Here is a 21,737-nt window from a genome sequence, read left to right as displayed (position 1 = left end):
TTGCCCCGGGCGCCTCGCGGGCGGCCAATGGCGGCGAGGAGCGCGCCCGGTGACGCAGGACGCAGGCACCGCCCATGGGCGCCGTGCCCCCAGACCGCCGCTCCGCTCTGAGGGGGGCCGGTCCCGCCGTCGCGGCCCGGCGTGCAGAGCCGCCTCCGGGGGTGGGGTGAGGCACCCGGTGCAATGTCCCGTGCGGTACGGGGTGCTGCGGGGGATGCCGTGCCCAAGGCAGCGCTGCGCTGCGGCAGTGCTCGGGGTCATGGTGCTCGGGGGTGCGGTGCTCCGGATCACGGTGCTCCGGGTCACGGTGCTCGGGGGTGCGGTGCTCGGGGTCACGGCACAGTCCCCATTGGGCACCCGGGGCTGCAGATCAACCCTGGAGCGCAAAGCCGGGGTGAACGCAGCCCCGGGGTGCTGTGCCCAGGGGGCTGTGCCCGGGGTGCAGGATGGTGCAAGGCTCGGTGGGTGCGGGAGGTGTCGGGGGCCGTGCCCAGGTGTGGCGGGTCCGGGCGCGGTGCCCGGGGGACGGGGGGATCCCAGGGCTGCGGTGACGCGGGGGAGGGATGGGGACCGCTGTGAGGACGGTGGGTGTTTCCGAAGGCGCTTCCCTGATTCACAACCACCTGCAGGTCAGAAGCTGTCGGCTGACCCCCGAGAACCTCCCAGCCCCGGGGAAACCCCCAGGGTCGCCTGTGAGGTTAACACTGGTTAGCCCGGGACCTGGCACCGATCCATGGGGTCTTCCTCGCAGCGCCTCGCTGCCAAACTCCACGCCCTTCGGGCAGGCACAGCGCTTCCCACGATGCCCCCGGCCCTCTGTGGCTCTTGCGGGCCGCCCTCCAGCCCCGCGGGGACCCCCGGCGCTCCTGGGCGCGGCGGTGCCGGGCGGTGCCGGCAGGGGGCAGAGCCGGCCCGCTGATCCCGCTGCCCATCCCGCTGCTCATCCCGCTGCCCATCCTGCTCATCCCGCTGCCCATCCCGCTGCCCATGCTGCTGCCCATCCTGCTCATCCCGCTGCCCCATCCCGCTGCCCATGCTGCTGCTCCCCCTGCCCATCCCACTGCCCATCCCCCTGCCCATTCCCCTGCCCATCCCGCTGCCCATCCCGCTGCCCATCCCGCAGCCCCCGCGGGGAGCGGCACCCACGGCTCCGGCCCGGCCTGGGGCTGCTCGAACATCCCCACGCCTTCCCGGGGAGAGGGGTCGGTGCCTCCCGGTGCGTGGCCGGCTGCGTTAGGAACCTGCCACCTATCTCGAGCGGCTTTTGAAGTTTGTGAGAATCTGCCCGCAACCCTGCTACATCTGGGAAAGGCTTTGGGGGAAACGGGAAGGACGTCGCAAATAACAGCCCCGACAGCCTGCCACACACCACACACACCTCCCTTCATGATATAAAACACGGGGGTACAGGACGGGAAAGGCCATGCTATCCCCAAATGCTTTTGCAGACAACCGGTGTTATACATTCCCTTTGTTAACCCAGCCAAGATCCCTCTGAAAACCAGTTTGGCTCCTTGTCCCCCTCCCATGCCCAAGGTGGCTCCACAGCCTGGCTGCCCAGGAGGGAGCCCAGGGGCACAGCCCTCGCCTTCCCTGGCTTCAGGCAACACCTGGAAGAACTGCCCAGTGCACTTTCTGCTTAGCATGAGAGTGGGGAAGCAGCAGAGCTGTCTGTCGGCACAGCAGTGTGCCAGCACTTCTGCCTTCAGAGAAAAAAATAATGGGAAAGGCAGATGAACAAGACAGCAGTGCTAGACCAAAGCTTTGGCCCTGGTGGTGTTTTTAGTCCAACTTGGACAAAAATTCATTCAGGCCTTGAGAAAAAGCTGCACGGAAACCCAAAAAAAAGCATCAGATCTGCTTTCTGCAATAGCTGTGAACCTCTGTAAACACCTGACCTGGCCAAGCTGCTGTCAGGGCATCCAAACCTTAACCCTAACCCTACCCTTAACTATAGCCCTAATCATATCTCTAATCCCAACTGGATGAAGAACTCTTGGGTTTCTCAAATTCAGTGGATTCTACTAAATGAGAGATAATGCAGTTCTGGGTAAGGAAGTGGCTGATGAAAACAAGGGCATCAGAGGGATCTGGGGGTAGCCCACTGCAGGGTGAGTCATGTTTTCTGTTCACCAAGAGTAAAGCATTGCACAAGTGGAATGCTGCAATGGGAAAAACAGACAGAGGCTGCTTAGAGACTCCTATTTCTGGAGCAGACAGTAGTGCTAGGGAGTCCCCAGACTATCAGGCTCTCACCGCACTTACTGGTTTCTAATCCTACCACTTTCCAAAGAGCACTGGGATACTTGGGGACATGGCCAAGTGCTTTCCCAGTGCAGAACAGGGAAGTCACAAAGGCACAGGGATGCTGCCTGCCAAGCTGGCTGCACCAAGCTGCTGCCTGGGACTGCCAGAGCAGGCTGAGCAGTGCTCGTTGCAGGAAAAAATGCAGTTTCCCAAAATCAGCACCGTTTTCTCCCCCTTCCTCAGGAGCTCCTGGGCAGTGTGAAGCCAGTGCTGCCAGTCTGGTGCAAACTGTCTGTGCTGCTGCCTGTGCCTGCGAGGCTGGGGTCTCTGACCCAGCAGGAGTTACCTGCCAGTGCGCTTGCTGCCTCCGGCTCAGCCGGTGTCCCGTGCCCTTGACAGCACGGAGTGGGACTCTGCTGGGAAGAGATGCAAGAATGAGACAATAAGAGACAAAGCAGCAGGCTGTCGGGCCCCCGAGCTGGGTGGCTTTGCGTTAGCAAGATCCCTCTGGCCCTGAGCTTTCATCTCCTCAGCCTACACAAAGGGTGCCACCAACACGTATGTAAAAGCAGGAGGAACATGGGAGCCAGCCCTGAGGCATCCCTCCCTTCATCTCCTGCCTTGGACTGACAGCCAGCAATGACCTGCCACTCAGTGGGAAAGCTTGCACACCTTACACAGAGCGAAGGAGCCCCCGGGCACGCACGGCTGTGCCGCATGCAGACGGGGCCCCCCGCACTCAGCTGCTCCTGGGAGCCAGAGGCAGGGGGGCTCAGCAGCCAGCATGGCTCCTGCAGAGCTCAGCCTGCTGCAGGGATACAGGGACCACTGGGGACCAGGTGATGGCCACCCCACACTAGCAAGTCTCATGTGGTCTTGGTAAAAAGCCCTTTTATGAGGGTGAGCTTCACTGACCCCATCTTATTCACTCCCAGCAAGATTCACCCTCACAGCCCTCTGGCCTCTGCCTCATCCTCTCCAGAATGCCCTGCCCAGTACTGGGACACTGTCGATCTTGGCATCACAGCAAGGGTTTAGCGGCCTGCCCATCCCAGTCTGAGGCTGAGTGCAAACAGTGTGGGGCACTGAGCAGAGCTGAGGCTGTCCCCAGCGGGTGCCGTGTGGGGGCTGTTTTCCCAACATCCTCCAAATACAGATGTTTTCTCAGTGCAGGATCCAGACAGAGGAGGGTAAAATGTTTTCATTCCAAGCCCTGGAGGTCAGGTCATGGTTTGTCTAAATGGCTTTTGTTGGTGTAATTATCAGATTAGCTGATCTCTGGCGATGCATTTAGGGGCAGCTACATTAACTGTGGATCCTGACCCCTCCACTGCCACCCTGCCCAGCTGGGATAGTGGGTTTGCAATGTAGCAGAGGGGATTGGGGATGTCATGGGAGCCAAATGAAACGCTTGTGATTAGTTTTGAGCTGGTACCCAACTGCACCCTGGCCCAGGAACAGGTGGTACATTTGAGGAAGACAGCAGCAAGGCTCCTTGACCTCAGAGCATAAAATGATGCTGAGTTGGGCTGATCCTTCCCTCCCACTCCAACCTGCAATGCACAGCAGCCACAGAGCTTTGTCCCAGGCACCTGCCTGCTGCTGAGGCTGATGCTCAGCATGCAGACACAGGATGGGGGCATCTGTGGTCCTTCCCTCGCTCAGAGCTGGTGCTGCTTGCAGGGACCATGCCCAGCAGGTCCTAGGGAAGGGTGGTCCAGAACCTCACACTGTGCCTGGCTGCAGGGTGCTGTGAGGCTGGGCAGACCCCAGCAGACGGCAAGGCACAGGAATAGGAGCGTGAGATACCAGACGAGACAGAGCATGACAGGGAGATGAGAGAGCAGGCTGAGGGGCAGATAAAAAGGGATCAGGAGTTTCCGGCCCCCGCCAGCCCCTTGCTGGGTCCATGGGTCCATCTGTCAGCGCCTGTGAGTGCTGATGGCATCAGGCCCTGGTGGCAGCTGGGGTTGCAGGTCCTGCTAGGGGCACTGTCAGGGGTGGGACGGGGCCCTGCCACTGCCTTCCTGCTGCACCAGGGTGCTGACAGCAGCCCAGACCCCACACACAGCCCTGAGTCTGAGCTCCTGGCCATGCTACCTTGCAGTGTCTACCTCCTGTCTTCCTGCCTTGCCAGCCCCACTGCACACACAGATAGGGAGTGCCAGGGCTTTCACCCACTGGCACAAAAAAAAATCAGTTCCCGCTCTGCTGAGCTGCAGAACAACACCTGGGTGCTCAGAGGCTGTTTGCCTGGGCACTGTGCCTGTGGCAGTCCTCTGCCCCCTGACACATCATCCCATCTCCTCTCTCATCTGCTGTGGGTAGGAGAAACAGGAGATTCACTTGAGCAAAGCAGAAGCTCTATAATGAAATAAATCAAAATCAGAAAAAATTGTATTGTTTCTCCATGAAACAACTCATTTAAAATGTGGCTTCACTGCATTTCAGTTTCACATTAGTTCTGCAGTCCCAGGAATCCTAGCCTGGCTTATGGACCACTTATGGCCATGCTTGCCTATTCTATGCCTACTCCTTCCAACAGGCATTCAGGAGCTTCCCTTCATTTTTCCTTTTGCATCAGCACCTGCTGGCAGATGTCAGGGGACTGACTCATGGACTGTGACCTGCTCAGGCACTGACACCTGGTACCCTGGTGCATTGAGGGTGGTTTCCTAAGGGTGTGGAAGACCAGTGGGGAAAAGGACAGGCATTTCTATGTCAAGGCGTGGACTTCTGCACAGCCGAGGAAATGTGTTTTGGGACATCAGACACGGGGAGAGAGGTGCCATTCCCAAAGGCAGCAAACCTCCTGGCCGAGCCTCTGCCAGCTCATCAGTGAGCCTGGTTCAAGTGTTGGGACAGAGACACCGGACGTGTTGCAGGGAGCTGCTCTGCCATGGTGTACTCAGGCTGCTGGGCAGCTGTGCCTATGGGGCTGAGGCAACTGCAGCACAGCTGGTCCCAGCTGGACCCCTCTGCACAGGGTGTGTCCCCCAGTACAGCCAGGACAAGGCCAAGAAAAGGGAGTCCAGCTCTCTTGCAGGGAGCCCAGTGCTGCGGGTAGCTTCTGGGCCTTGGTGTAGGAGCAGATTTACTGAAAACAATTTATTTAATATCAAAAATAATTTCTTACAGCGTTTCAGCTGGCGTCAGCCAAGCGCTTACTCACCCGGGAATTCAAACAAAGGCAGGGCTGGCGCCCAGCCAGGGGGTCGGGCGCTGGGTGGTCGTGTCCATCCCGGCCTTGGACCCGCCTCTGGGTCACTTGCGGGCTTGTGGCATGATGTCTCCATTTATTTATTGGAAATGTTTGAACAGGAAATGCTAATGGTTTGGGTTTGTGGAGACAGCTGGAGGGGTCCGGACAGAGCTGCTGAGAAGGGGAGGGTGCACTGGGACAGGGCAGGCCAGCAGAGAAGGGGGAATCAGTGCTGCCACTGGGGATTTGTCCCGTGTTTGTGGTGAAGAGCCCAGTGGAAGGTGAGACCAGAGAGGGCCCTGCCAGCTCTGCTGCCTCCTCCTTCACTGCTGCCTGCATCCCACACCGCTGGCGTGCCCGGCGATGGCGCTGGCAGAGCGGTGAAGGAGGAACAGCAACCATAGGGCATGGCACATCTCATGCCATCGCCGGCCTGCTGGGTGCCCATTAGCGTGGGAGAGATGTGAAAGTGCTGCCTCCCCCGGCAAGGGGGTCGAGAGGTTCCTATGCAGCTCGGCTCTGGAGCGGGCTGTTCCTGCATTTGCTGATAACAGCGGAGGTAAAGCCTGACCCAGGAAAGCAGGCAAGATCCGCAGAGATAAACTCCCCGCAGCAAGACAAAGGCACTGACCTCCTCACTGCATGAGCTGCCGCATTCCCACAAACACAGCAACAATTGCCCAGGAGCAGCCCTGAGATCTGCACCCAACCCCACTGGCCAGCCACTGGGAAAGGCCCCCTCAGCAGCCGGGATCTTGAAGGATCACAGGCACAGAAAGCACAGCTTGGGGTTTTTAACCAAATCTACTGTCCATACCATTTGTCTGAGCAGTGAGAGCAAAGAGCTTTCTGTCATTGCTTGTTCCTCATTCAGCACCTTGGCCCTGCTGCGCTGCACAGCCAGAGGGATGCTGTACAAGCACCCTTTTGTATTTCCTACCTCACACTTTTATCTGCACATTTGCAGTACAAACAGGCTTTGAGGTTCATTTTCAAACACAGCCGAGGGTCTTACGCGCTCACGGATACAATTCAGGTGGGAGTGCCATGAGCCCCACACACCCAGCACACCCAGGGTACTGAACAGCAGGCATGAGCTCAGCTCTCCCCCCCAGCCCTGCCTGGGTCCCACCCATGGACCAGGAAGCTGGAGCCTGCCTAGCATTTCCCCATGTCAGGTCTGCTCCAAGAGAGCATCAGCTGAAAAGGACAGAGGCACTTAATGGGATTTGCAGAAACACAGCTCAGTTACACACCATACGCCTGTTGTCTCAGGCATGTTTTTAAAATCTTTATCTCTGCATCATTACACACTGATCTACATTTGAAAAGAATCCCTTCGGTTCCCTACCTCTGAAATGAGGATAACTATCCTTCACCTCATAGCAGGGTTATGAGGATAAACAGATTAAAGACTGTGATATTGTTGCAAAGAAGGTTAAACAAGCCCCTGTGACAGACAGCCCAGGGGCAGGGACCAGCATCAGAGCCGTGCACAGCGTAAGCCGCCGACCCACGTCTGCACCATGCTAATGACCCCAAAATCCCAGCGACAGGTTTGCCACTGTCTGCCTTCCTAGGATGCAGTCCCCAGCCAGCTGAAAGCCTGCAGAGGGGATAGAGCCCCAGCCCAGAATGTGCACCTGTGCCCTGAGCCTGGGAAAAGGGAGTGCAAGGGTGCAGGGGGACCAGGGGCTGGGAGGTGCTCATCAGTAGCACAAAGTTTCAAGAGGAGATCAGAGATCCAGGTGCAGCAACAAGGGCCTGTGGGCAGTGGGCAGGGCAGCTGCTCCCTCTGCACATCCCTCCCTGCAACCTCAGAACAGGGCAACCCTCTTCTACTACCCACAGTCCTACCCATCCCTGTCCCTCAGGGTGCCCTGGGCTGGCAGGGACAGTGGGGAGATGTGCATTTCTGCAGAAGGAGCTGGTGGGGGAGAGAATGAGCCAGACAATCACTGTCTGGAAAGCCTCACCCGGATCCCTAGTAAAATAATGGCACAAATATTAAGAAAAGGAGCTCTGTAAACATCTAGAGGATAATGAAACCATGAGCTATAAGCAGGATGGGATTTGTAAATAAAGGGCTGTGCCAAAAACAACAAGCCCTCCATAATTGTTTTGGATAGAAGGACAAGATTAGTGCGGGAAGGGGACTCAGCGGATGTCATGAGAGGAGACCTGGAAGCACCGGGTCTGTCCTCCTGCCTGGCCATTAGAGTCTTTGGCATGTTTGGGCAGGTTTAAGGAGGCTGACCTGTATAAAAGATGCCCCTGATGGCATGGCTGACACCTGGGAACATACCTGACCTCTGCAGCTGGACACCTACACTCCCCCAGCCTGTCACTTGTCACACCAGTACTGCAGCAGTTACTCACACTTTGGCCACCTCTGAGCTGCCAGGAGAGAGCAAGACTAAACCTGAGTCCCCAGCCCAAATGAGGCACCATGACATCTCACATGGCTGGGACTTGTGCAGTGCAGGAACAAGCCAGCTGGACTGTCATGGAGTAGCAGAATGAGAAACAGAATCAAGCAAATCCAGGAGCTGGAAAATAATGCTGGCACCTTCCATGATGTTCCCCAGGTTTAGACAAAGCTCTGTCTTTTTTGAACATCAAAATGGCATGTTCTGCAGGACTGTAGGGCTCCCCGGTGCTCTGAGGTATCAGGTTTTTGGCCAGACATACAGAAAATGTGCATGCACCTCCTTGCAACCAGCCCTTTGAAATGCTACTCCAGAAGCACACGTAAGCACCACCAGTCATCTGCACTGCACAGGCCAAACTCATCCAGTGCAGACATTGCACGGAAGGAAAAGCAGAAGCCTGGCCAGAATGTACCTGATGTTGTACTCGAGCCTTGGGTCTCTGCAGCACCCAGTGGTGCCGGGCTGGATAATGCACTCGCCAGCTGCATGCGGCATGCGGGGCAACGCTCCCTCGCACACCGAGGATTAAATGCACCATATATGGTGAAGTATTATTAGTCCATAGCTTCTTCCTAGGATCTGCTGAGGAAATCCTGCTTGAAAATGGGCAGCAAAGAGCTTTGACTGTATCTCAAGCAAGGTCTCAAATTGCCCACAGGACCAAAAGCAATGGCTTCAAGGAAAGAGGGAGCAGTGAAGTGTCAGACCCTTGGGTATCTGTGAGGTGCTTAACAATATTCTGGTTAAGTATTTGTCTTAATTAATACTGATTGCCCACCCACTACCTACTCCCTGACTGGTCTCCAGAAGTTGTTCTCACCAGGGAGATGCTGCTGCTAATGGTGTCAGCACTGGTCTCCAGGTACCCAGTGCAGGCACAGGCCAGCTCAGAGTTGGCACCAGTTCGCTGCCCCCAACCTTGGATGCAGCCCTACAAGTCGTGGAATAGATGGAGCACCTGGTTGTGGGTTTTGATTGAGCCAAATTCCAAGTTGGATGTGTTGGCAAAGAAAGTGGGCTATCCCTCTGGGTGCCTGGGGCTAACAGAAGACTCTGTCTCTGACAGGGGGTGGTTTGGGGTCCTGAGGGTGAGCAACTGGATGTGAGCTCAATGCTGGGACCACAAGATAAATGCAGTTCTGGGCACCAGAGCTGGGAGTGCAGCAAATGGGAGTTGTGAGGCAGTGCTCTGTTCAGCAGAGGATGGGATGCTAACCCTGAGATACTGTGACTAGCCTGGTGCCCCACTTTAAAAAAATCCAGATGAAGTGAGAGATGTAAATGTGATAATGTGATTCGCACCCCCCCATATTTCCCACAGCATCCTTGCAGACAGAGGTATGAGCTAGAAGGGGGAAGACACAAGGTGGCTTGAAAACTGAGTGAAGTGATGGAATCTTCATTTTCAGACGTTTCCAAAATCCAATGGATTGAGGCCCAACCAGTGGGCTGTACTGCCAGAGTTCCTGAGGCCAAAATTATTCTGTGAAATGAGAGAGAGTGGAGAAAACAGGCACAGAAAAGACACAATTGCAGGAGAACGCACCCCACAGTGACAGAATCAAGCTCAACCTGTTTTCTTCTTAAAAAAGCTCAAGAAATTTGACTGCTATGCACAAGTACTCTCATAGTAAGAAAATACCATGTGCTAACATCTTTTTATTCCAGCCAAAAAAGGCAGAACAAGAATCAATGGCTGGAAATTAAAAGCCAGACAACCCTGCATAAGAAATACGACATATATTTACTGAGCAATGCTGATTAGCTGGTGGATTAACCGTCAGTGATTAAATAAGACCAAACCATGAACTCCCTCGTGCCTCCAGACCAGATGCTCTTGTGCATTAGTGAAACCCCAGGTTATTTGGATCCAGAAAGAGTAACAAGACGAGGCAGTCAGGGAGATCAGCATAGGTGATCTAATGACTAACTCTGATCTTAAACATCGTGAGTAAAAATACATCGTGTTACTAATACACATAGAAAAATTCCCATTGCACAAACTCAGTGTAAACACTGGACAGTTGACATCTGCAAACCCACAGATGGAGAGGGATGACAGTTGTTACTCCTGTTTTAGAAACAGAAAAACACCCAGCCCACGGCCGACCCGCAGGGGCCTTGCGACAGGACCGAAACCAGGAGTGAGGCACGAGCTTGGAGCACCAGGAGTCTGTCAGCAGACAAAGTCATGAGAGACCTGGGCTCTGCCCCAGGATGCTTCTGGACACTGTATTAGACACATGGCACATTGGGTGGGGAAGATATGGTCTCTGCACAGGGCTTTGGGGCACCACACAAGGCATATGGCCATTCCAGGGAAAGAAGAATCAGAGTGATGTAAAGAAACAGGAGAAAATTTGGATAGGAAAAAAAATGGTTAGGAGTAAATACAAAAAATAATAAAAAAAAAAGCTAATGGAAACATTCACAGCTGAAGCAAAACACACCTGGCAAGGACCAGTCCTGAATAGACTGGCCACAGGCAAAATGATCTTCCCTCTTTTTAGTATCTGTATTCACAAAATTATAAAAAATAAGCCTGGAAGGCCCTTGAAAGGTCACCTAGCCTGTCTGCCTGCCCCAAACAAATCAAACCCTTCCTGGTGGAGCTTTTGTCTAAACTCTTCCTAAAAGAAGCCTCTAGTGGTGACGACGGCTCCCAGGAAAAACAAGTTTTAATCTCTTTTACTACAATCATTGCAGGGTGAGTCTATGGCTTCTTCTTCTACCCACCTGAAAACACGGAATAGCCCATTATCTCATACTCTGTAGCAGGGCTTTATGCATTTAAAGACTTTTATCTTATTTCTCTGTAGTCTTTGTGTTGTGATACTAAGCTACCCTTCAGCCTTCTCCAGTATGTCATGTTCTCTGAATTTCTGATCTTGTTCGTCCCTGGGCTTTCTCCAAGAACAGCAACTTGAAACGCTGAGCCCCAAGTGGGATTCAGTGCTGAGTCTGACACTCTTTAAATGCAGCAGGATCACATCAGGCATCTTACAAACACCTTGTTCATATGTCATGGTCTGATTTTGCTCTTCTCACTTGGGCTGCTGCTGTCTCACGCTCCCTGCAGGACCCACTGTCACCTCCAGCTACTTTCCCACAGAGCAACTTTACTTATTTCTCAGCCAGTGACTGCAATGTTGATTTTCCCCAGCTCACAGAAGAGCCTTATATTTGTTCTTATCAACAGGTTTATTTCAGGTTTCTTCACTTTCTCAAGAAAACCATTGCAGACTGGTGCTGCAGGTGAAGATCAGTGATGAAAGTACTGACTACCCCTAAAACAGGACCAGACCCTGTCTGAGGACTGAGCATGGGAAACTGCCCTTTCAATACCTTTTCCCAGCCAGCTGTGCTCTCACGTAGCCACACACTCACCTAGACCACATTTTTCCATCAGAATTCAGAAGAATTCAAGAATTTCATGTGGAAATTGGACTAAACTCCTGAGATAGTCAAGATCTATTATTGTCTTGTCTTTCCTATGTCAGCCAGCACAGAAATCCTCAGGTTGAGAATTCAGTTGATTCAGCTCTTAGCTGATGGCCAAAGCTGTCACTTAGTGGTTCATTATCTCTGCTCTCGTGTTATGTCACTTAATGATGCATTTGCCTGTCTTCAGTCTGTTTATGATCTGTTTATGTCAAAGGTCCCTTTTCCCTTTAGTTCTGCACCCCTGGGCTTGAGTAAAGCTCAGGAACTTGGAAAGCCACAAAGATTAATTTGGGGAAAAAAAAAAAAAAAAGGAGGGAAAAGAAATGCTCAACAACAACTACATCCTCAGAACTTACATGTTTATCCAAATTCATCTGAACCTTCTGGGGACAGTGACTTTTTAGGGTAAAATGAAAACAAGTTCAAGTGAGTTTTCCATCCCTGCAACAGTGCAGTAGTTCCAGCCAATCTGAGACAATTTTCCAAGAAGATTTCCTGCAACCTCACAGTGATTAAAGGAAATAACATTGTGAATAAAGGGACATTCTTCAAAGTCAATGAAGGAGCCACAAACTGTACGTTCTCACAGAGGGCCGGAAAGCGCCGGCGCGAGGTGGATTTTGCGGTGCGTGGCCCCCCAGAAGGAAGAGGGTGGGCTGCCACTGTGTCCCTCTTCCCCAGCCAGGGGTTGTGACCGGGCTTCTCCCAGAGCAGGCGGTGAGTGAAGAGGGTTCCCATGCTCGAGGGCCAAAAGGCTTGGCCCCACAAGCTCTGGCTCCCCACCTCCAGGTGAGAATTGGACAGGTTTGGGGTCAGGTGACAAGGGGCAAGAGCCCACAGACCCTCTCAGATCCCAGGGTGACCATGCAAAGAGCAGCATGCCACCACGGCTGTGTCATGCCACAACCTTCTTCCCAGGAACCTCCCCGTGCCTCCCTTTGCCTGAATCAGCCCCTCAGTGCCTTTGCCTGGGGTTGACTGGGGAATGTGAACGGGCCCCAAAAACCACGTGGGCAGAGGTGAGAGCACTTTGCTGCAATGCTGGCGAGTGGGGTCCTGCCTGTGGCCACCGAGATGGGGATCGGGCACAGAGAGAGGAGTCTGCACCCCAAATGGCCGGGCAAGGGGACTTCTAAAAGGCCACCTTCTTAGCTAAAACAAAGAGGAAGGGAGAGGAGCTGGGAGAAAGGTGAGAGGGGCTCCCTGGCAGCCTAAACACACATGCTTCAGTTGATGCTGCGTAATAAGGGAATTAGCTAATGAGCTTACTGCGGCACAGGGACAAGTCCTTTAGAAATATCATGGCCACCTGGGGAGGCTTGCAGAGGAGCCAGGCCGCCTTAATCTGCAGTGCTGGAAAGACAAGCCCCCTCTGCCCCTCCCCAGCCCCGCTTCCTCCCTGGCCAGCGTGTGTCCCGGGGTGCCACAGAGGGCCCACACAAATCCAGCAAGAACTGGGCATGAAAAGGATAGGAAAGAGTGGTTTTTTTAAAAACACACAGCCCATGCTCACGGCGGATCTTAAACATCCGTGAAGCGGGGATGGGGCTCGGGGATTGGTGTGATCCAAATGCTCCTGGACAGGCAGCACTGCCCCAGACTGCCAGCACAGGGGATTCCAGAGTATGGACTGCCTTTCCCTGCACTGGCAGCTGTTAGACAAAACCAAATAACTCCAAAATACGGATTGGGCGGTTTTTTGCAAACACAAATACGTTTTGTCCAAATACAGCCTTATAAAATCTGAGGCGAAGGCAAATTCATATGTAAGTGCCTGTGAATGTGGTAATTTGAAGGGAAAGTGGGTGAATCTGATGTTGAAAGACACTTAGAACAATGCAAACATTAAATATACAAATACTCATCAAATACTTATTTAGAAAGTGGCTTTAGACAGTGAACAGACTGGGTTGGAAAAAAAATTAATTGCTGATAAATATTGAACTCATTGAGTAATTTGGGCATGTGGCAGTATTTGCATGAATTAGAGCAGGGGATGTATGAAAGCATTGAAAACGGAACACTCCTCCAGTGAAAAAAGGGACAAGCAAAAACTTCAGCCAAAAATAAGGCTCCACTTAAAAATTACTCCTACACTAGTGAAGACATGATTGAACCCATGTATTCACTAGAAAAATGTAAATTGATGATTTTTATTATTGAGGTAGAATTATTATTAATGATATAGAAAAATAAACTATGAAACTTACACTTATTCTGTAAAAAGATTGCTTAAAATTTTCTTGCTCAAAAAGAATTAGATTGACAACTATTCTATGGAAACTGACTTCATTTAACTTTTCAATGGGATATTTTGAAACAATTTTTTCCTTTCAGTTTTCTAAAGCAGAAAGCTGTTTGAAATTTGAAAGCATTATGTTTCCAGGTTTTCCTTGTCCTCTTTTACTCTGAAGCTGCCTGGTGATGGCTGATGTTCATTCTGGATTTCCTCCTCTTTTCTGATCCTTTATTCCTTACTCCAAGCTTTACGAAATGTTAGCATTCTTGTAAAAGAAAAAAAGAAAAACCTTAAATGCAATATCTCCTCCTCAGCCACTGAAGAGTTGTAAGAATAAAAGAAATAGAAGAAAGAAGAAAAAATTGTCAACATTTAAATAGTTTTTCAGCTGTAGTAGAAACAATTATGCCTACTCAGAAAATGTGGGACCTACAGCAAAATGGTATTTGATTTTTTTCTGGATTTTTGTGTGAAGAATTTCTTCTGAATACTTCAGTTGGATTTTTTTTTCTTTTTTTTTTTTTGGTGGTAGGGAAGAATCAGGGTCTGTTTTCTAGGATGCTGCTTTCTGCTTAGTCCTGATGATTAAGGCCCCGGGGTCCCAGTCTGCCTGGGTGATTCAGCTCCCACACTGCTGGCTGGGGAGTGAAAACTCAAAACTCATATCTGCTGAACCAGGAGTGGCAGCTTCTCCTGGAAGCAGACCCTCCAGCAGAAGGGGTGACATTAGCAGGAGCATGATTGCTGGGCTCAGAGGTGACATGAGCCCTGGGAATGACCCCACTGCTGAGGCAGCAGCAGGTGTGTGGGGCCCCAGACACCCTGGCTCCACATTGGGGGAGATGCCAGTGCTGGGCACAAGAGCCTCACACACCAGCAGTGTGGCTCAAGGGAGCAAAACTGCCACAGCTGGCATTTGGGAAGGAGGGTGGGATATTCCCTTGCCTTTCCAGTTGGTCACCACGGCCCCAGCTCTGAGTCCAGCACAGTGAGCACAGAGAGTGATGCCCCAGATGCAGGGAGCACAGCCACAAGATTCGCCCCTTCCCGGGCATGGTGAGGTGGGGGCAGATGGAAGCAGTGAACTAAGCCCCTCTCTCTCTGAGCATCAGGGTCCTTCCACAGCTCCCACAGCTGTGGGATAGGGCACAGCCCCACGCCAAGGGCGGGGGATTGTCACTCCACAGCAACGAAACAATAGTCAATGTCGATTATTTATTTTCCAAATAAATCAGCGGGTCCTGCAGGAGAAGGGCTGGAAATCGGCGAGTTTAGATTAGACCCTCCCCAAACCCCGGCTGGGCCTTGAGCCGCTGTCAGGGCTGCAGAGAAACAGCAGCGAACTCTCACGCAAATGGCCTATAAAAAAGGCCCCTGTCAAAGGCACCTTGACCTGGAGGCTCGCTGTGGTGCTGAGCTCCCCGTGGCCCTCCCCTCCCTGGGCCGCGCTCCCCTCGCATGATGTATTTCCCCTGCCTTTTTTAGAGCTGCATTATGTTAGCTCCAGGAAACAGCCTCTTCCTTCTTATAAACACAGCCCTGGGTTACTGACCAGCGGCCCTGCCACTCCACAGCCACTCTCTGTCCATCCATCACACCTCGCTGTCACCCTGGCAACATATCTCTTGGACCGGTCCGGCTCCAGGGATGGGAGAGGCAGGAGGGGGGGGATAAGGGGGGGGGTCACATACACAGAGCACAATTCCAGCCTGCTGACTAATTCCCTGGAAACCCTGGGGCTGCACAATGAGAAAGCCTTTCCGAGGGTTTCTCGAGCGTTACTGGAAGGTCAGATGAAGGTCAGCGCAAGGACACGGCTCCTACTTTCCCCACCGTCAGCAAGGGCGGGTGCGCGGGGCGGACGTGGGTGAGCGGCGGGGGTACCGCGGGTGCACGGTGGGAGGGATGTTTGGAGAAGGGAGCCTGGGCCCTGGGATGCGGCACGGAGCCCACTTGCCACTGCTGGGCGCAGGGAATGTGCCTGGGACAGGGCTGGCGGGGTGTCCTGGCAGCCAGACAGGCGTCAGTGCTTCCAGTGGGACAGGGCATGGCCAGTGGTGTGGCCTTTTGCCTCCCCGGCGAGGGAAGGATGAGGAAGGGCAGACCTACTTTGGCCCCATGCGATCTCCCCACCACCTTTGCCATGGCCCCAGTGCCTGCAAACCACTGGCTCGACACAGCACCTCTGCATGGGTCATACAGTGCAGGATGGATCCTGGGGGAGAGCACCAGGATGGGTCCTGGGGAGAGCATCCCAGACATGCTTGGATACCCATGGCTTCCAGCGTGCTGAGACATCAACAGGGACAAGACAGGAACTGTATCAAGAAATCCAGGTTGCCCTGCCAGTGCTGGCACAGGGACTATTTTGGCTGAGCCTTTGAGCCATCCAGCCTCTTGTGTGCACGGCTGAAGCACAGCAACCACAGCAGGAGGGGTCCAGCCATGTCCTGCTCCTGGAACACCACCCTTGTTCATCCCACCTGCTTATCCTTCATGTTAAGCCATTGTCTCCAGGAGGAAATGCCATTTAAAGGCAGGTATTTCAAAAGAAATGGGAGATTTCTACTCTCTGAACAACACAGCACTTCACTTCTGCCTGTTCCCCATGTAAAGCTGGGAGTCAGGTTTACACAGGATAAAACAAAAAAGGCAATGGCTTTTAAAGACAGATCTTCACTAACCCAAACCAAAGCCCCATGAGGGTAAATCCTTTCTAATCCATGCTCTTCCTCAGAGGTGTAAGTGGAGTGGAAGGGTAGAGGTGGGGGGATTTAAATCTGGAAAACAGTTCCTCATCTCTTTGGTCTGGCAAAGGGCCCACTGATACACTAAAAACAAGTTTGCAGAGAAGCCTGTGTGGGATAATCCAGCTCTGGCCCCTGAGGGGATGAGAACAATTAGGAGTCCTCTCTCAAGTCTCCACTCCAAGATAGAAAAACAGTTTATAGTTTGGTCCAGAGTTGTTGTTAGAAAGTTCTGAATCATCAGGATACACTAACAGTTTCTGCACAGTAATTGCCAGGATAATTCATTAGGCGGACTCAGAGATAAACTATTAACAGAAGCTTTCAAATCTCCTACCTGCCTTCCCCTGTGTAGGACACGGGCTGCCCTATTTATACAGCAGCTGTCGGTAAGGATCTGGGTTCAGGAGGGAACCACATGAGCAGCCACAGCTAAATAAGAAAAGTATTTTAAAAAAACCCAAAAGAATGGGTATTTGTTAGACATGTGCAGGCCAAGCACATGCTCTGCCATTAACCTTTCCAGACATGGTAATCAGCCAGGGAGCAGCTTGCTTTCACTGCTGCTGAACATGCCCAGTCTCCAGCCACAGCAACCATTCTACTTCTACATTCTACTTCTGGGGAAAAACCGTTCTAGATAAAAACCCAGCTTTGGAAACTGGCCTGCTGTGGCCTCTGGGAGGATAGTGAAAAATGCCTTTGGACTGAGCCTGATAGGTTTTTGACCCATATTTACCCAGAAGAGACAGAAATTATGATCTTCCCCAGCGCCATCTCCCTCCCTAGCCCCCAAAGGCAGGTTATTGTATGTCACAGGATATTTGTGTCCAATCCTCCTGAGCTGGTCAGCAGCAAATTACAGTTGAGAAGGCAAAACAGTGCAACAGCCACTGGCTGTGGGTGCCCCTTTGGAGCAAAGGTCAGCCCCATAGACAAATGCCAGCAGAGCCAAGGAATGCCACCACACAGAGGCCTGTGCACCACCTTATGCATGTGCTCAGCCAAGGCTGCAGCATAATTTCTGCCAAAGCTGGTTCCTGCATCTTTTTTCAGCTCAGTTACCCTGAAACCACCCTGGAAAACCCAGACCTGTGTACCATTTCTTGCTCACATTTGCCAGCTCTGGGGTAGCCATGGCCAGGATGACTTCACCTGCATGGGAACAGCCAGAGGATCCTTGATTAAGCAGGGAGAGAAGTGGAGACTGGCTGCCAGGCAGATGCCCTAAACAAGGGTAACTTATCAGCTCCGTTTACAAGATGAGACATCTGTCACCACCTTGCACAGAGCCAGCCCAGCCACTTGCTCCTCACCAGCATTCCTGTACAGAAGTGTGAGGGCTTCCCTCTTCCCGAAGGAAGCCATAGAAATGCCACCATGTCATTTGCAAAATTTCTTCTAGAAAATGCTTTGCTTGGGCTAAGAAAAGCATTACACCCAGAATGCTCTGGGAGAGTGCTGGACAGGAGCAGCATGCAGCTGCATTCCCAGCCCCCTGTGTTTGCCAGCGAGCCAGCCCCAGCTCTGCACAGGGAGGTCCCGAGCCCGGAGGAACACCAAGTGCTGTGGACAGCAAGGAACCGCTCTGGCAGCACACACGCAGCAAAGCCCGACACGGTTAATCCCTCCAGTTTATTATGTAATAAAACGCTTTCCAGACCTGTTAAAATTTAATTGGTTTAATCTTAATTGTTCCATTTTCTGTGGCACATGCAAACACAGAGCCTGACCCTGCCACTCTCGTGTGAACTGTCCCGCGGGCTGTGGTGGGAGCAGGATGAAACCCGCTGACCTCAGCGGGATTACGTGCATGAATCAGAGCGGCAGGCCTGGGCTCGGAGCTGAAATCCAGCACTGGGCAGGTCGCCAGCACAAGGCCCGGGGTCCACTTAGGCTCCACTTAAGCGCTATGGGATGCAAGTGGTACGCAGGCCCGTGGATGCGAGCAGTGAGCAAGCCTCGTGCTGGGCCTCTGCTGAAGGATGAATCCCAGCTCAGCTTCTCAACCTCACGGACACAAGCACACAGCAATGGCTTCTGAGACACGGGGCAAAGGTACTCCCAGAAAGGCTGTGGGGTGTGCTCCACCAACAGGGTGGTGTAAGTGTGCCTGCAGCACTGTCCTCCTTTTGCTGCACGGGGGACCCTCTCATCGCACGGTCAGTAACTGATTTATGACAGCTTCTACTCCAGAGGAAGAGGTGTTTTGCTACCCTCTGCACGTCCACGGTCATGGGGCTGTGTTGTGCAGCAGGGTAGCTTTGTGAAGCCTGGATGTCCTTTGTGCACAAGAATTGCCACATAAAAGCAGGCAGGAGGGGGTCCTTGGCACTGGCACTTCCTATCCTGCCTTGCCTTAGATGAATGATGACCTTTACCTACTCCTGCAAGTTGGCCCTCACCAAGCTCAACATGTCAGCCTCAGTTTCAGAGGCCCATCAGGCACTGAAATCAAGGGCAATCTCCCCTTTGGTGTCCAAACCTACTGAGTTTCCTTTGCTGCAAAGGGCAGCACCCTTGCATTTGCTGCTCCCACCCTTCAAAGTGCTGAACACTGAATGTTTCACTCATACTGGTATCCCTCAAACCCACCTCCCACCTTGAAAATATATGTTATGATGCTAGACTCTCATTCTGACCTTTAGAAAACACATTTATTTTACACTGAGGCTTTGTTTCAGGATATATTTCCAATCCATGTATCCCTGCAAGAACCGTGAAGCAAATCAGCCAACGTCAATGGAACAAAAAAATACTGAAGAAAAGCAGATAGGTGCAGTGATGAATTTCTTAAGAAAATGGGCATTAGTTGGGTGGTTCTTGGCCAAACCAAGCCAGCAGGTTCTGAGGATTCGGAGAGATGCAGGCAGGTGTCAAGTGACAGACCCGAGTGAACAGGATGGTCTGGGCACAGATGGGACACAGCAGCGGGAGATGGAGACAGCCCGTTGGCTGGTGAACATGCTGCATCCCCTACCTGGACCCGGCTTCGCTGTCTGCAGAAGCCCTCTTCCCGCCTAATGAATACAGATATAGTTTCTTTTCAGAGTTGTGAAAAAGAGCCATTCTTGTGCAAGCGGCAGGGCAGGGATAAACGCTATCCTTTCCTCTGGGACCAGGTGGGCACACTCAGGGAGTGAGTCCGGGTTGGGCGCTGCTGGCGGAGCCACTCCGGGTGCGCTCCTCACGGAGCCCCTCAGGGCGCGCCCTGAGAACCCTGAGAGGCGCCGAGGCTGCGTGCGAAGAGAGCCGGACCCGGGAGAGGGCGGAGCGCCGTGCCGGACCGGACCGGACCGCTGCCGGCAGGTGACCGAGCCGTGCGGAGCCTCTGCGGGCTGCACGGGGCACGGCCCCACCGGCAGCCCCGGCGGCGGCTCGCTGCTCCGAGACCCGCCGCCTCTCCGCGTCGCGTCGCCGGCCCCGCCGTGCGGGGGCGTCCCCGGCGCGCTGCGGTTCTCACATAAATCAGGACCGAACTCCTGGGAAAGGGCCATCCTTCACCGGGCGCTGCTGACAGAGAACGAGAACCAGACGGGCCCTGAGATAAACCACGGCGCGCAGCGTTTACACAAGGGCAGGCTCTGTGTAAATAGAGCCGGGCGCGGGGGGCAGCTCCCGGCGGCGCGGGCCCGCTCCGGCTGCGGCCCCAGCCCGCGGGCTCCGGGGGCGGCGGGCAGGTGGGTGCCGCCCGCCCAGCCTCCCGCCGCCGTGCCCCGTTGGCTCCCCGAGCACGGGGGCTGGAGACAGGGCCGGATTAGCGTGTTTGTTTGTTTACGGCCATTAGCGCAGGGCCGGCTCCAGCACTCCGCACCCGCGAGACTAATGGAGCAATTAGCAGCCCTGGTGCTGATAGCATCGCCCCGAGCGAGACCCCCGGCCGCGGCCGCTGCTACCGGGCTGCCTGCGGCCGGGACCCTCGGGCGGGAGCGGGCTGCTCGCTCCCTCGCCCGCCCGCCGCGGGGTGCGCGGCCGCAACGGGGCTGCTGCTCGCCCCCCGGGCCCGGAGGGGAGGCTCTTGGCTCTCCTGGCTCCGCTGCAGCATCCGCACGGCGAGCTCCATCCATTACAATAATCCCCTGTCTAAACAGAGCGCAGGAACGGCCGGGACAACAAGGCCTGCTGTAAACAGAGCTCAGGGGACGCCGCTAATGATATAAATAAAATAACCATTAATAGCCCGGTGACCCCAGCCCTGCCGGCTTGGGAAAGCCCTACAGCCGCATCCCGGTCTGAAACCCGCCGGCAGGTACCAGGGCTGCCCTGCTCCTTCCTCCCCCTGGCTTCTTTAACTCCGCACCGCTCGCCCCGGTCCGGTCGTTCTCCTCGGCGCCAGCCGCCTCGGTACGGGCACGATCGGGCCCGACCATCTCCCCGCTTCCATGGCTTTCCCAGCCGGGAACTCACCACTGATCCACCTCCACTAAAGAGGGGATGCTGCCATAGGTAGAAAGCCCGGGCACAGTTACTGTACCAGGAGACGGGTGGAACATCAGGCGGCCCAGGAAGGCCCGGCCGCGGCTTGCTCCGTCCGTCGGGCGCGGGTTCCCCGAGCAGTCCGTGTGGCCGGCAGCAGCACAAATGACTGGGTCCCAGCGGGAGAACCACTCGTACCACGAGGGAGACGTCCCGATGCGCCGATTGTGCCCGACCCGGGCTGCCAGAACCCGCAGGCCGCGCCCGGCGCTCGGCCCGTCCGGGATCCCCGTGCGGCCGGGAGCGCCATGGCGCCAAACCAGCCAGACCCTGCCGGGGCGCGGCCCCCGCCCTCGGCACGGCGGCTGCTGCTCCCGCAGCCGGACGGGCAGGCGGATATCGGCGGTGGCCCGGCAGTTCTTATGGCTGCCACCACCGAGGGCACCGGCCCTTGACGCTGTTCTCCCCGCCGGGAAGCTCGGCCGCAGCGGAGCTCCCGAGGAGCGCGGCGCTGTGCAGAGCCCGGCCGCTCGCCGTGCTGCCACCGGGCCCGGAGCCTGCACCTCCCCGGGCCCGGGGCCCCGCGGCGGGCGGGAGTGGCCCGGGACGGTGGCGGATGTGTAACACGGATAAGGAGCTAATTGTTACAAATTCTTTTCGGGGTCCCGGCAGCGAGGCAGCTCCGAGCTTCTCTGGGCACCGGCGGTTCGGGCCAGAGTCGGGCCCCGATTAGGCCTCCTTACTGCGGGCGCCCTTCCCTGTCCACCGCCCGGACCGCAGGAAGGCATCTCGCACGGGGAGCGGGCGGGGAGCCGCGAGAAAAATCTACTAAATCGTCGTATTTCTATGGCTAGGGGTTTGCAGCTGCATGGTGGCAGCGGTGCGTTGCGCCGCGGGAACGGGAACCGGCCCCGCCGCGGGACCGGCAGCACATGAGCTGCGGTGAAGTGCGTGGGACTCGGGCTCCTATCCCGGGCTGCGCCCTCAGTAAATACGTCTCCGAGGAGTGC

The sequence above is a fragment of the Parus major genome, chromosome 6, assembly GCF_001522545.3.
Source record: "Parus major isolate Abel chromosome 6, Parus_major1.1, whole genome shotgun sequence".
Classification (NCBI taxonomy): domain Eukaryota; kingdom Metazoa; phylum Chordata; class Aves; order Passeriformes; family Paridae; genus Parus; species Parus major.
This window is presented reverse-complemented; position numbering follows the sequence as displayed.